This window comes from Oncorhynchus nerka, linkage group LG17, assembly GCF_034236695.1.
Source record: "Oncorhynchus nerka isolate Pitt River linkage group LG17, Oner_Uvic_2.0, whole genome shotgun sequence".
In the NCBI taxonomy this organism is placed as follows: Eukaryota; Metazoa; Chordata; class Actinopteri; order Salmoniformes; family Salmonidae; genus Oncorhynchus; species Oncorhynchus nerka.
The window spans coordinates 44,036,147-44,052,994 of record NC_088412.1 but is presented as its reverse complement, the minus strand read 5'-3'; positions in this window follow the sequence as shown (position 1 = coordinate 44,052,994).

The following is a 16,848-nucleotide window of genomic DNA, read 5'->3' as shown; positions in this document are numbered from 1 at the left end:
CCATGTGCTAAGCAGAGTGAGTACTGTAGTGTATTAAACAACAAAATATTTTGAGACCAAAGGCTGGCTTATGCTACGTCTATCGACATGTCTGTAGACAGATGTCGCAGTGAATATTATTTTGTCAGTGTCGTTATGAAAAAGCATAAACACAAAAAACAAAGGCTGCATGACATCAGCATTCTGGTGGTCCAAAATAACATGACTGGTGTATTTAGACAACTAATAAACCCATCCGTTTAAAATTGTATTTAATATACAGTACCAGTCAAATGTTTGGACACACCTACTCATTCAAGGGTTTTTCTTTATTTTTACTATTCTCTACATTGTATAATAATATTGAAGATATCAAAACCATGAAATAACATATATGGAAACATGTAGAAACCAAAAAAGTGTTAAACAAATCAAAATATATTTTAGATTTGAGATTCTTCAAAGTAGCCACCCTTTGCCTTGATGAAAGCTTTGCACACTCTCGACCAGCTTCACGGGGTAATCTGGAAGGCATTTCAATTAACAGGTGTGCCTTGTGAAAAGTTAGTTTGTGGAATATCTTTCCTTCTTAATGCGTTTGAGCAAATCAGTTGTTGTGACAAGGTAGGGGTGGTATACATTTGGTAAAAGACCAAGTCCATATTATGGCAAGAACAGCTCAAAAAAGCTAAGAGAAACGACAGTCCATCATTACTTTAAGACATTAAGGTAAGTCAATGCGAACTTTGAAAGTTTCTTCCAGTGCAGTCGCAAAAACCACCCAGGGCTATGATGAAACTGGCTCTCATGAGGACCGCCATAGGAAAGGAAGACCCAGAGTTACCTCTGCTGCAGAGGATAAGTTAGAGTTACCAGCCTCAGAAATTGCAGCCCAAATCATGCATCACAGAGTTCAAGTAACAGACACATCAACTGTTAATAGGAGACTGCATGAATCAGACCTTCATTTTTTGTTGTTGTATAACTAGCCAATTCAGTTAAGAACAAATTCTTATTTTATAATGACAGCCTACCCCGGGCCAAACCCTAACCCAGACGACACTGGGCCAATTGCGCCCTATGGGACTCCCAATCACAGATGGATGTGATGCAGCCTGGTTTTTCGAACCAGGGACTGTAGTGACAGCTCTTGCACTGAGATGCAGTGCCTTAGACTGCTGTGTCACTCGGAACCCATGTTCAAATTGCTGGAAAGAAACCACTACTAAAGGACACCAGTAATAAGAAGAGACTTGCTTTGGTCAAGAAACACGAGCAATGGACATTAGACCGTTGGATATCTGTCCTTTGGTCTGATGAGTCCAAATTTGCGATTTTTGGTTCCACCCACCACGTCTTTGTTAGACGCAGAGTAGGTGAATGGATGATCTCCACATGTGTGTTTCCTACGTGAAGCATGGAGAAGGATGTGTGGGGGTGCTTTGCTGGTGACACTGTCTGTGATTTATTTACAATTCAAGGCACACTTAACTTGCATCGCTACCACAGCATTCCGCAGTGATACGCCATCCCATCTGGTTTGCCCTTAGTGGGACTAATATTTGTTTTTCAACAGGGCAATAACACAACACACCTCCCAGGCTGTGTAAGGCTATTTGACCAATAAGGAGAGTGATGGAGTGATGCATCAGATGACCTGGCCTCCACAATCACCCGACCTCAACCCAATTTAGATGGTTTGGGATGAGTTGGACTGCAGATTGAAGGAAAAGCAGTCAACAAGTGCTCAGCATATGTGGGTTCTCCTTCAAGACTGTTGGAAAAGCATACTAGGTGAAGCTGGTTGAGAGAATGCCAAGAGTGTGCAAAGCTGTCACGAAGAAAAGGAACTTTGAAGAATCTAAAATACACAATAGATTTGGATTTGTTTAACAATTTTAGGATTGTAAATGTGTTATTTCATAGTTTTGAAGTCTTCACTATTATTCTACAATGTAGACATTTTTTAAATAAAGAAAAACCCTTGAATGAGTAGGTGTGTCCAAACTTTTGACTGATACTGTACATGGATGGAAGCTTCTCCCTCTTGGTCAGAGATGCCATGGTAGACCTTAGTTTGAAGATGTAATCCGGAGACCAGTGTTTTATACAACAGCCTTCTTTCTGTGTGTTCTCTTTTCGACTCCCTCCTCATACTTGCAATCAATTGACAAAATGTTCTACATCTCCTTAGCTATCATACTCTGCTTCCAACGTACATTCCACTGATTTCAAAACTCGGTCCTCCAAGTTTTTTTGGGGGGGGATATATCACATTTACATAAGTATTCAGACCCTTTACTCAGTACTTTGGTGAAGCACCTTTTACAGCGATTACAGCCTCAAGTGTTCTTGGGTATGACGCTACAAGCTTGGCACATTAGTCTTTGGGGAGTTTCTCCCATTCTTCTCTGCATATCCTCTCAAGCTCTGTCAGGTTGGATGGGGAGTGTCACTGCACAGATATTTTCAGTTCTCTTCAGAAATGTTTGATTGGGTTCAAGTCCGGGCTCTGGCTGGGCCACTCAAGGACATTCAGAGACTTGTCCCGAAGCCACTCTTGAATTGTCTTGTCTGTGTGCTTAGAGTCATTGTCCTGTTGGAAGTTGAACCTTTGCCCCAGTCTGAGGTCCTGAGTGCTCTGGAGCAGGTTTTCATCAATGATCTCTCTGTAATTTTCTCCGATCATCTTTCCCTCGATCCTGTCTAGTCTCCTCGTCCCTGCCGCTGAAAAACATCTCCACAACAGGATGTTCCCACTTCCATTCTTCAGCATAGAGATGATGCTAGGTTTCCTCCAGACGTGACACCTGGCATTCAGGCCAAAGAGTTCCATCTTGGTTTAATCAGACCAGAGAATCTTGTTCTCATGGTCTGAGAATCCTTTAGGTGCCTTTTGGCAAACTTTTATGTAATCAATTTTAGAATAATAATAACGTAACAAAATGTGGAAAATGAGAGGGGGTCTGAATACTTTCCGAATTTCGCTGTAGGCAGAAGTGTGCTACATGGCAGACCAATCTGAACTCATCTCTTGGCATATCCAGCCCATCCATTATCTCAGCCAATCATGTCTAGCTGTTAAGTTCCTGCCTTTTTCAGTGGCTACACCAACAAGGCTCGTAATTGACCTTTTTTATTCGTATTTACAGATTACGTACAAGTTTGTTATTGAGTCACATGAAAGTTCCAGAAGGCATTTCTGCCCCCCCAAAAAAGCATTTTGATTAAAAATACATGTTTACGTTCTAAAGCCTCTCCTGTGAAGTACTGACCTAATACATACTCCTAGTTTCCAGAAACAAGTCACATATACCTTTATAGTGATGGTGCAGATTTGTATAAAGGCTTGTATATACCTACAAAGTACTATCGTCATCTATATTTATTTTTCATAGTCATACATACAGTAGATTTAGCATTTAGCATATAGCAGATTCAGCATCGTCACCCTGCACAGCAATGCAGTATAATGCTGATGCATGAACGGCCCTGGCTGCAGAATAGTATATAGTCCATATTTTAATACTGTTCTGTGTTCAGCCCGCTGCTGTATCCAGCCTGCTACTCACATCCTCTGGTGTTTTTCATAAGGATTCTGTGTCAACATAGGTTTCTGGATCATACCTCAGGTAAACAGAGTTCATCGACACAAAACCACAGTGAAATAAAACTTTACCTCACTTGAAAGTCTAAAGTTGACATTTACATTATGTTAGGCAGTGCTTATTTTGAGCCGGATCCTCTCAGATTTGACTTACTTCGTTCCGACACCTATTTACCCGAATCCTGTACCTCTCGCGGCATGATTTATTAATTGTCTCACTGTTCGCACTGTAAACATTCTAATAAAAGTGAAGAGCGTTAAATCAAGTTGCGTCTTTGTTATTTATTCCGCCCTGCAGAAAGACCATCATGTAAAAGCGCGGTCATCCTTCTGTGTAATCATCCTATCCTGTCAGACTGATTCCAGACCTGCTCTCTTATTTGTACTTAGAGGTTATGGGGAGGGCCGGTGCGGTAAGTAACTGATCTTGACACAGGTCTTGGTAGTGGTGGTCAGCTAGTGAAGAGGTCCCTACGTAATCATGTCACCTAGCCTAGGCTAGTCGTCTCCCTACTGAAATTAAAATGTGGGAAAGCCAAATAAAAAATGGATAAGAAAAGGTAATCGAGTTTGATGACAAAAATCCAGAGAAACCTGGTGAATCTAACCTAGAACTAGTCAGAAAACTGTCAGTGCTTGAGGAGAGGAGTAAGGGGCAAATTGATCCTGATGGCGATGCCTTAGCTAGCAGCACTGTTAATCCCGACAGTTCAGCATCACCACTGGCACCTCCACTAGCAGGTAGGCCTTCTACTAGCGAGTCATACTCGGCGGGAGAGGGAGACAGGGAGCTAGGGGTGGACAGTGCATCCACCGACAAAGTGCCCAGAGCAGGTGCAATTTGCAGTTCAAGATCAAGCAAACGTTTAACCCCTGGCTTGTCATGCAGATTTCAAAGCTGGGCTGTACAACAAAAGGTAGGGAGCTTGGGTCTAGAAAAGACTGGATGGATTAAACTAGCTAACAAAAGTGTGGGTGGAATGTACAGTAACATCCTCTGCCTCTGACATAAAAACAAACTGAGCCCTCAGAAAAAAGTTTGTTGAACATGCCCGAACCAAGGCGCATTTGGTGGCAGCAAGCATTGTAGACAAAGCTAAGGAGGACACCCAGGTTATAGTTAACACTTAAAATAACAAAATAGACACTGCAGACAGTCTTCCAAACAGCCTTAGACGGAGACTCAACATCACAGCCACAGGCCCGCTCATGGCTTTGAGCAAGAAATTGACTGTCAAGAGTTTAATGGACTTGACATGTGAAGAGTCATGTTTTTCCTTTACAAACTTGTTCTGAAGTTATATTGTGATATTTATGTGACATTGATGTCTTAAGAATTATATGAAATTCAGGTCTTGAACCCACAGCTGAGTATGTGTGCATATGCATATGGCGGGTGTTCTGCCATGACATCTAAATTGTTCCTGTACACTGATGTCTAGAAAAGTAGGCTATAAGAAATTTGGACTTGTTTAAGCCCCGCAGCTACACTCAAGTATGTAGGCATACTGTACTGCAGTGACGTCTAAAATGCTTTGAATTAATCAGCACCTTGGAGAGTGCTGTCCATTTCACCACCATAGATAGTAGGCTACTTGACTGTTTACACGTCGTTGTGTTTGTCACTTTTTTTCTCAATGTGTTCTGGTACCTCAGAGCCCTCCGGATACCCCCCTCTTGTGCTCACTATGTGTTCCAGGACCTCCCGATTTAAAAATAAAGCACTGATGTTAGGTGGTCTATTTTCAGCAACATTTAGTATTTGGGATTCTAAATTTATTGTTTAAAGGGGTAATCTGTGATTTCCATTTTTGGACCTTTAAATTAATGATATAAATCTGTTGATTCTTGAGGAATATATTTTATGAATGCCTTGACCGCTCAGTTATTATTTAAACTGCAGAATGACCCTTTAGTGTAGTCCAGATACTGTATCTACCTGGTACTATCAGCTTTTCTCCTGCAGTCTTTAAAATGTTCTGAGGAAAACAAAGAAAGTGTGGTAATTAATCCTAACTTGGATGAACCTAGAAGTAGTTATCTGATTGGAAATGAGGGAAATCAGCTCTGTGAGTATTAAGGTAATGCACATACATCTACAGTATGTTCCTCATTTGAACCCTATGTTATCCTCAAGTTTAATGTATGGCAGTGACACAACTTTAACTTCAGCCTTTAATGAAGATTTAACAAATGGCTTTATTAATTAACGTTATTGTACAGTGTTAGCCACCACCCTTCTTCCTAGCTATCAGGACCATCAGACACCTTAAAGACTATGGGCTCAATTCAATCTGTATCGCTGATGCGTTACAGATAGTGTGCAAAACATTTCAAGTTAATTTCCTATTGAGACGAAATTGCAACATTGACCATGAATGCAGTCCTCTAACACTGGAACAATGCGTTTAAATTCCAATTAAGCTGTAATGCTGAATTTCTGTGATACGGATTAAATACTGCCCTATGTATCTATTAATTTGGTATTTCTCATAATTTATATTTGTTTTTATCTGTTCATAGAAATGTTCATATTCAGTGTTACTGAACTCTGTTTTTATTGACCTTTGTGATTATGGTTTATCTGGCAGGTGTAATCAGCATATATCATCCCCCTCCATCTGCTGTTGAATAATACAATACGTTACAATGTGGTTCGTTGTCATCTTTCATTGTAAATCCACACAGTCACATTGAAGCTACCGAAAGCCAAGGGCGCTTAAACGCTTAACTTGTGGTAACATCCTTTAAGTCTATTGACGCCCCCATCAAAAAATCCCCATCAAAATCTGTCAGTTTAAGCTAGAGATATCCACATGGGCTGCGTCTCAATCCACCACATCCGCCTGTGTCAGCCTTCCACATCTGCGGTGGAAGGTGGCTGAGCTACAGAGGTGTTTGTCAGACAATGAGACATCTCTAAAAATCAGTCTTCTCATGGAAACATATGTAGAGCCGGAAAAAAGGAATGGAAAGATCAGATTCTCGCAAACACAACGGTGTTCTCCGTTTTGCTGTATGACCCCCACAAGTGTCACAGGACTCTTCTGAAGGTAGCCTGGTACCAGTTGAATTGAAGTATGGAGGTAGTTTTGTGCCAACAAAAAAAAGGGGTTAAATATGTGTCCAAAACCCCAAAATATTACCCGAGCTTTCTTAATCTCCTAGATTGTAGGACAGACACTTCAAAACCTTATTCCTTATAATACATTATGTGTTTTGCCATTTATGAATGTCTTATTCAATGCGTTTCTATGGGCTATAGTAGAAAAGGCCAAATTCTATATTATATCAAATAATTAAAACAAATTATAATTATTCCTACAGGGTCCTAAAATCAAAAATCAACTAGTTAAATGATCCATGGTATGACCATTTTAAACCAATTCCATATGATAGCTTAGTTGAAGCTAGTCTTATAAATCATTCTTTAACCTGTCTCCTCCCCTTCATCTACACTGATTTAAGTGGATTTAACAATCAACATCAATAAGGGATCATAGCTTTCATCTAGATACACCTGGTCAGTCTGTCATGGAAAGAGCTCTTAATGTTCTTAATGTCTTGTACTCTCAGTGTATAATGAGAAAACATGACATTGATTTCCAATATACTTGGCAAAAAGACAATAACAAACAATTGTTTTATATAACCTTAGTAATCCCCTTTTCATTGTAAGAATCTGAAAATGTATATTGGACTCAGGTCTATTCTAAAAGAACAGCTAGTCCAGAATGTGAGCAGAATAATTTTAATATGTATCATTTAGATAGCATTTACAGAGCTGTCAGAAAAACAACTGGATTTTCCTCTAATAGGGGCTAGGCAGCTGTCTCTACTGCTGTGTATGTCAAGCGCTGAGCTGAGCACATAGTGGCCAAGAACAATACCTCGATGTGGTATGATTTGGTCCAGACCGGGGTGCGCCCACAGACCCAAGGTTTAAACATCTGGACATCTGGGTTAAACAAATTAGCTTTCTCTGAATCTTGGATCAATGGATATTTTTCCCTTAATGTTTTTTTCCCAAATCAGTGAAAACTGTGCCTTGTCATCATGGAATACTGAGGGGGATGGAAAGATGGAAATACATTCAGCCTCCACTCACCATATGAGTGACTTTAGCCATTAGCTCACGTCAGCCCAAATGATCTTACCTTATTCCCTTTCTATGTTTACTTTCTCCTTTAGCGCTTCTCCTTTAGCCGATCTGGGGTTTTACTTAATGAAATCACACATCCATATCATCCATTCCGCTGCGTTCTTCAATATGCTAACGAGTCCTATGTCGAGCCTGCTCACCGCACATTTTCAATTAGTTACGTTGTCACCCGGATAAATGTGTCATTGTAAATGCAACCATATGCTCACACCACTTAATATCAGGGGAGAGATTAATAGTAAATGATTGAGCGATTGCACCACTCTGGAACACTAATATTGCTGGCTGTTAAGATATTAAATGAATCCAGACCCTGATATGAGGAGTCAAGCATGAAGGCAGTAGTATTTTCCTTCCTTCTGATTGACTGAACATTGAGCTGTGACATAATTGGGTTGGTAACAAAGTGACCGTGGAGTGTGAATAAGTCTTTAACAAGGCTTTTGATCTGATAAACACGCAGCAGACACCGAGGCAATGGAGGCCCTCCCATTACAAGCTGCCAGACATACTGTACACGCAGACAGGCACATCTTCTGGGCTGCTGCTGGAGTTGTATTGTGGGTAGCAGCAGTCATTCTCATTCAAGGTAACACTTCAGCTGAAGTGGCTTGATATCACCTCGGCACTTAGCTATGTACGAAATTGGATGTTGCTTTATCTCCTTATTAGCAATGCACTTGTCTTTCTTTATGCCACTGTTACAGGTAATGGCATGTATAAAGTGGCGATACTGACTCTCGATCAAATCCTCTCGTCAAACAGTGTGTTACTAATTTCCCATTTTCTTCCCACTCAGTAAACCTGTTGGCTATTATCTCACTAACACATCTCATCTACACCTCAACATACGCTCTCATCTGTCTTTAACAAGGTAATATACCACAGTAAACAAGGTATTTGTTCTTCACATCCATGCAGTGTGGGAGAATCATTCGCAACATTGTCTTTATTTTCACCTCAACTAACACCTGTGAACTAAGACGTGACTTCAAGAATGAATCTATGTATCTCTTTTACCCTCATTGCCGGGTCTGCTCCTTCGCTTCTGTCATAATCTACTTCCCTCATCTCTTGCCTTTATCAAAATGATAACACATCCAAACCACTATAAACAGTTTGTCCATGTTCTCACGTATTCCCCGTCCCAGATGTTGGTGGGCCCGTCCGTCTGGTTCTCTTATTGTGTGTTTTTTATTAGCATAGCCGCCCTCCCACATGGCACACACGTACCAGACCCCAGCAGGTGGAGAAATCTCAGAGCAGCAGGGGTGAGCCTGTCTACCGACACAGAGGGAATACCACTCTGAACTCCCCCACCGCCCGCCTGCTCTATCTCCCTCTCTATCAGACCCCTCGTCCTCCTCCCCATCCTCCTCCCCAGCACTCAGCCAATCTGGAGACTGTCTAGGAATGATAAATGGAGGACGGAAGACCGATGGCCACAGCCTCAGAGGGAGCAAATAGAATAGATGATCCAGGGCCGTTAAACTGCTTCCTGTCGCAGCCGATGACAGTCAAAGTGTTGTTGAGGTGTTGACGCGATGATGTCTGATCCGTGGTTGTTGGATGATTGAGGGGATGGTTGCAGCATGGATGTGTTGGTGTTATTTTTGTAAAAAAACGATTCAAATAAGGAACTCCCTTTGAGACTTTTCTCATTGGGAGACCTGAGCATGAAGGCAGCTCCTAATGGATATTGTAAATGGGTATTGAGATGTGTGTCCGTGGTGTGCTTTCTAAGGAGTCATGGATATTGAAGTATTGTCCTCAAAATGTGATTTTCTGTGGAATTGCTAGTAATTGGCATGTCTAATTATGAAGTATTCTCAATCAATTATGGAACATTCTCCAGAATGATGAAAAATGTCATTCAATTACACACACTTTTAAATCCACTACACAATCATATCAATTAGTACCCACGTGCAGGTTTTATAAGCAAACATATGCAGTGTGCACTTATCAAATCATGCCTTTTCCTGCAAAACAAACTTTAATCTGTGTACACGAATACGCACACACTCTAATACACACACAAACACACACATTGTAATGTTGTGGCTTTGTGGATTTTATATTGAAAATGTATCATATTAGAGTAATAATGTATTGTATGATGTGTTGTTTTATTTATGATGGTCGGCTGCTGTGTTTTGTTGTGATACAACTGTTTTAACCCTGTTTGGACCCCAAGGGATCTTAATAAATATCCTAAAAAATAATAAAAAGACTTCCTCTGATTTAGGAGATAAACATCTATATCTCAATTTACTTATCTCAGATAACATTTGTACACTCAGCTCCACTTTGCACTCATCACTGAAATGAATGAAAACCTGGCTTCCATTGCTTTGGCTCCTTTAGCAAAAGCTATAAGATAAATTAAACCCAACCACACCCCAGGGAAAGTATGATGATACAAATGAACATTATATTAAAGGCCCAATGCAGTAAAATACATGTTTGCCCTGTGTATAGAACTTCAACAAGGCTTCTGCTTGCAAATGCTGGCAGCAAACTATTTTGTTGAATTTTTTAACACGGTTAGTTCTTGTCAAGACTGAAATGGAAGTGGCAGATTTAGTTGATTTTGATCCCGATCCTATGGAAGCACTGTTTCCCCTAGTAGCAATCGCTATTGATGGGATTGAAAATGAGTCCCAGGAGAATACTGAATTATGTGGAGGAGGTGATCCCGACATACAGTGACCTCTCCTTTCGGGCTCACTTTCGGGATGGGTTGGTAGACCTTCCAGGCACGTTGCAATACATTTGTATATTGTATTTGTATCAGATGTTATATATGATGTGCATACTACTCTTTAATAATGTCTGAACCCTAAATACAATCAAACAATAAAGCCCAGCATCAATGATCTAGCTAGCTAGCCAACCACAGCTTTGCAGTCTCTATTCACATTGTGTTTGGTCAGTTGAATTGTCATTTCAGCAACTGAATTAAAAGCAAAGAAAACATATCAACATTTAGGCCAATACATGTTTCATTGTCCAAATGTAAAAAGCAATGATTCACCAATACTTAATTAATGAATTTAGTAAGAGCATCCTCATGAGTTATAGCCTATTATTAAAGATACTCTGCACTGTAAACCTATGTAAACTGCCTATCAATAGGCTGACGCCATCTACTGGCAGATTATACATTGGAATTGTGCGGTAATGCAACACCACCAATGAATAACAGATTAGTCAAGATTGTTGAGTGTTCTCAGCTGAAAGACAAAGCTAACATACTCTTATTTTGCTTTGTTCCACATACTGTGTGAGGACCTGATTCCTCCAGTGCCTCATAGCGATGGACCCATTGAAAATAGGGTGTTGGCCTCCCTGTGGCTTATTGCCAACCAGGAAAGTGGCGGACCGGTTCAACCTCAGCAATGGAACATTGCATCACCAATTCATTCAAGTGGTCACAGGCCTCACCCAGCTGGTGCCTGACTATGTGAAGTGGCCTTCTGTAGAGCAGCTACCAGTGGTAGAGGCTGCGTTCGAAAGAAGTTCCCTGGGGTGATTGGGTGTATAGATGGCACCCATATTATCATCAGGGGACCCTCCAACAACAGGGATGCCTACATAAACCGAAAACGCCATGCCAGCTTCCAACTCCAGGCAGTGTGCGACAGCCAGCTCATGTTTACAAACATCTAAACAGGGAATGTTAAGCAGAGCGAAACAGGGGAACCGAAGAGCAGACTCAGATGAGGAAACATGGATGAATGAACCAAAATATTTATTGGTTACACAGAGCGACATGGAGTGCAGATCCAGGGAAGCTTGGATGAGTTGCAGAAAAAACAGATGTGGAGACTGAGGTTGGAGTTGGCTGAGTAGCACAGGGTAAACAAGGCCTGAGGAGATTCCAAGGTAGTGGTGATGAGTAAAAATCCAGCGCAGGGAAGTTGGGTGGTGATATGTGGAACAGGAGACAGGAGCCAGAGAGGTAGCTGCAAAGAGAGGATAAACAGACACAGCAAAGTAACAGGATCTTGAGTAATCATAAATGGCTAGAATAACGAACTGACTGAGCAGAGATTACGATCTGGCAGAGTGGAAGTGGCAGGACTGAGTATTTGTAGAGGTCTTGATTATGGAACGAGTTGCAGCTGGTAGGGATCTGCTCTGACTCCAGCACACCTGTCTCCAACCGCACAATCACACAGAGGGAGTAACTGCAGGTCAAGAAGACAACGGATGAACACCAGAGGACGTAGCGGGAGCAGATGTGACAGGGAATGTTGATTTTGTGCACAATGCCAGTGTATACAGGACCAGCGACCACAAACCATCTGCTTGGGGATTCTGTGTACCCCCTGAGTGTGGACTTAATTGCCACACTGACGATGAACACAATAATTTCAACCAGGTCCACAGTTCGACACATGGACACATTGAGAGGGTGTTTGGGCTACTCAAGTGCAAGTGGAGGAGACTGCTGCACTTAGACATGTTCCTTCTAAACAAAGTACCCCATTTGATTACCAGTGCATGTGTTCTCCACAACTTGGTCCTGATCCATGAAAGGATCACAGAGGAAATAGCAGTGGAGGCCCCCATTGACCCCATCCCTGACCCTGCTCCAGACCCCCAAAGGACAGCTGTTCGACAGGCAGCAATAATAAAGAGGGACAACCTGATGATGCTGCTCTAAGCTACAACACACATCTACGATCACAGTTGTGTGTGTGTGTGTGTGTGTGTAGTGATGTTGGAGTTGGTGTGGGTAGCGGGTGACAGTGTTGCGTGTGGGAAAGGATGATATACTTACTGGGGGAGGGGGTCACTGCAGGAATACCATAGAAGACCCCCTCCATGATGGAGTAAAACTCCCACTTCCTTCTCCCCTGCCCCGTCTTCTGATGCCCATTAATGATAGCCTTGTACCTGTGTACCTGACACACAATTTTGCATCACGAGTAAACATTAGCAATAGTTACGCACTAAGCAGCAGCAGCTGCTCTCTCTCTTTCCATGTGTGTGTGTGTGTGTGTGTGTGTAAGTAAGTAATTGAAACAGTGAACAAGCCAGCAGTAGGAAAGAAAGAGGACAAAGGAATGAAATAGGAGAAATACAAAGAGGGATTGATACAGTTGAGGTCGTAAGATTACATACACCTTAGCTAAATACATTTATCCTCTGCGCATGGAACCCGCTAGCGGGCTAAAATTCCACAACATATCAGTCCCTCCTGCAGCAAGGCAAACCCACAACATGATGCTGCCACCCCATGCTTCACAGTTGGGATGGTGTCCTTTGGCTTGCAAGCCTCCCCCTTTTTCCTCCAAACATAACGATGGTCATTATGGCCAAACAGTTGTATTTTTGTTTCATCAGACCAGAGGACATTTCTCAAAAAAGTATGATCTTTGTCCCCATGTGCAGTTGTAAACCGTAGTCTGGCTTTTTTATGGCGATTTTGGAGCTGTGGCTTCTTCCTTGCTGAGCAGCCTTTCAGGTTATGTCGATATAGGACTCATTTCACTGTGGATATAGATACTTTTGTACCTGTTTCCTCCAGCATCTTCACAAGGTCCTTTGCTGTTGTTCTGGGATTGATTTGCACTTTTTGCACCAAAGTACATTCATCTCTAGGAGACAGATCACGTCTCCTTCCTGAGCGGTATGATGGCTGCGTGGTCCCATGGTGTTTATACTTGAGTACGATTGTTTGTACAGATGAATGTGGTACCTTCAGGCATTTGGAAATTGCTCCCAAGGATAAACCAGAGTGGTTCATCCTCCTCCTTGTGAAGGTATACAAATGTTTTCTTCATTTTAATTTTATTTCTGAGGTCTTGGCAGATTTCTTTTGATTTTCCCATGATGTCAAGCAAAGAGGCACTGAGTTTGAAGGTAGGCCTTGAAATACATCCACAGGTATACCTCCAATTGACTAAAATGGTCAATTAGCCTAACAGAAGCTTCTAAAGCCATGACATAATTTTCTGGAATTTTCCAAGCTGTTTAAAGGCACAGTCAATTTAGTGTATGTAAACTTCTGACCCACTGGAATTGTGATACAGTGAATGATAAGTGAAATGATCTGTTTGTTAACAATTGTTGGAAAAATGACTTGTGTCATGCACAAAGTAGATGTCTTAACCGACTTGCCGAAATTTGTGGAGTTGTTGAAAAACGAGATTTAATGACTCCAACCTGAGTGCATGTAAAATTCTGACTTCAGCTGTACATAGCAATACACACCTGTGCTTCAGACTCCTTCACTTCGCAATCACGTCTCCCAGGTCAAAGTACTGGGAGAAAGTAACTTTTCTCCTGCAGCATTCAAGCTAAAATTTCCCAGGCCTTTCTCTTCTGGATCATGGGGCTCTCAAATTTGTCTTTAGAATTTCTCCATGTATCCATAGGCAGCATTACAGATAAGTAGGTCCAGATAAATCCTGAAATACAACAAAACCAAAAGTTTGGCTACCTAGGTTAGCTAACGTTAGCCAGCTAAAATAGCTGGTTAGTAAGACAAGGCTGATTACGTTTCTAGTTAGCTTGCTAGTTTCTCTGCTAAATAGGAAAAAAAGTAAATTGAGCAACACAATAAAATGCATCATAACTAACAGCATTCAACATTTGCTAGCGTTTAATTACAAGTTATCTTACAAGTTACATCTTCCAAATGTTTGTTCACCACACGCAAACAAACTGTAAGCTAACGTTGGCAAACGTTCACAGCCAAAAGCAAGCTAACTGTCACGCCCTAATCTGTTTCACCTGTCCTTGTGCTTGTCTCCAGCCCCTTCCAGGTGTCGCCCATCTTCCCATGATCCCCTGTGTATTTATACCTTAGTTCTCTGTCTGTTTGTTGCCAGTGCGTCTTGTTCGTTCAAGCTTCACGGTTTTCCTGTCAGCTCCTATCGTTTCCCAGCCTCTCTTTCCTCATCCTCCAGGTTCTTGACCCCTCTGCCTTACCCTGCCTGTTGATAACTGTACTCTGCCCGACCCTGAGTCCGCCTGCCGTCCTTTGCCTTACACTGGTTCTTCGACCCCTGCCTGCCTTGACCTGTCTTGCCTGCCCTTGTTCAACAGTCTGCATCTGGGTCTTACCTTGATGACTGATACTAACAGAGTTTTTTAAATATAATTTAGCTAGCGTTCTGTTACTGTAATTTAATTATGCCAATGTGTTTTCATTAATTGAAAACCCTTAATCTATTTTATGAGAATTTGTAAGATTCTTGTTTGCATAAAATAGACGGAGACCAGCCATTTCAATAATAGGTAAAATAATTTATTCCCGGAGCGCGCTGCCACGTTACCACGAGCAACAGTTTATATACAATAACATGACGTCATTTCATTGCTTAACAGAATCCCTTCCTCTCGACCGGGACAAAGTGAGGTGAAAAGTTCATTCTAACTTACTAATACACTCCCAGGTAACTTTTGACCCCTCAACATTATCGATCACCACTTAGCTGACAGTTCTAATTAACAGAAAAGACAGTGAGTGCACTGTCCATAGGTTAACGACCTTATCTGTTTACACAGTCCACTTCTTTCTTCCTAGTTGGAATGGTGTCTATTAACTTTAATTACTCCTCGTCTGTGTCACACAATCCCATCTTATGAACTCATATTGTTAATCAGATATAAAACAGAGTATAAGTTTACTTAGTCACAGTTCCATTTAAAATGATTTGTTCAGTCATTTAATCATAATTTTACAAACACGTTCACAAACATTTTCCCTTGTTGAACACATCTCAGTTTTAGGTACACCACCCCATTCACGAAAATGGTTAGTTCCTACAGACAGTGAGTCATGTGGCCGTGGCTTGCTATATAAAGCAGGCAGGCAGAAAGCCATCAAGGCATTCACTTACTGCTTGACTGAACGTTAGAATTGGCAAAACGATTGACCTGTGCAACTTTGAGCATGGTATGATCGTTGGGTTCAAGCGCGCCGGTTCCAGTATCTCAGATATTCCCGGCCTCCTGGACTTTTCACACATGACAGTGTCTAGGATTTATTGAGAATGGAGCAAGTCAAAAAACAATAAGTCAGCGTCATTTCTGTAGGCAAAAACAGCCCGTTGATAAGAGAGGTCAAAGGAGAATGGCAAAAATTGTGAAAGCTAACAGGCGGGCCAGAAACAGGCAAATAACATTATTCATTACAATATTTAGTTGTTCCTTGCTACCAATGCTGAAACTAACTGCAGCTCTTTGTTAAGTATTTCAGTCATTTCAGTCGCTGTAGTAGCTGACATGTATAGTGTTGAGTCATCCGCATTCATAGACCAAGCCAGTGGCGTGTCGTTAGTAAAGATTGAAAAAAGTAAGGGGCCTACACAGTTGCCCTCGGGAATTCCTGATTCTACCTGGACTATGTTGGAGAGGCATCTCAGGATCCAGCCCTGTTTCTTAAATTTTTGCCTAAAATGGCATACCCAAATCTAACTGCCTGTAGCTCAGGCCCTGAAGCAAGGATATGCATATTCTTGGTATCCTTTGAAAGGAAACACTTTGAAGTTTGTGGAAATGTGAAATGAATGTATGGGGATATAACACAATAGATATGGTAGAAAACATTTTAGGATTTGGCAAATAGGAGTGGCAGTAATGTCCGCTATTATCCTCAGTAATATTCCACCCAGGTTGTCAGACCCCGGTGGCTTGTCATTGTTGATAGACAACAAACATTTTTTCACCTCTTCCAGACTCACTTTACAGAATTCAAAAGTACAATGTTTGTCTTTCATAATTTGGTCAGATATACTTGGATTTGTTGTGTCAGAGTTTGTTGCTGGCATGTCATGCCTAAGTTCTTATTTTTATTTAGTTTAGTCAAATGATTTCTCAATCTGCAGTATGTTTGCCAATTGGTTGTGCTGCCAGATTTATTTGCCATACCTTTTGCCTCATCCCCCTCAACCATAACATTTTCAAATGTCATTCATCAATCCAAGGGGATTTAACAGTTTTGAGTAATTATCTGAATGGGTGCATGATCATTAGTAACTGGAATAAACAATTTCATAAATACGTCAAGTGCCAGCAAGTTGCTCCTCATAACACACCACAGACCAGCAAATAATTCTTTACATCATCAATGTAAGAATCA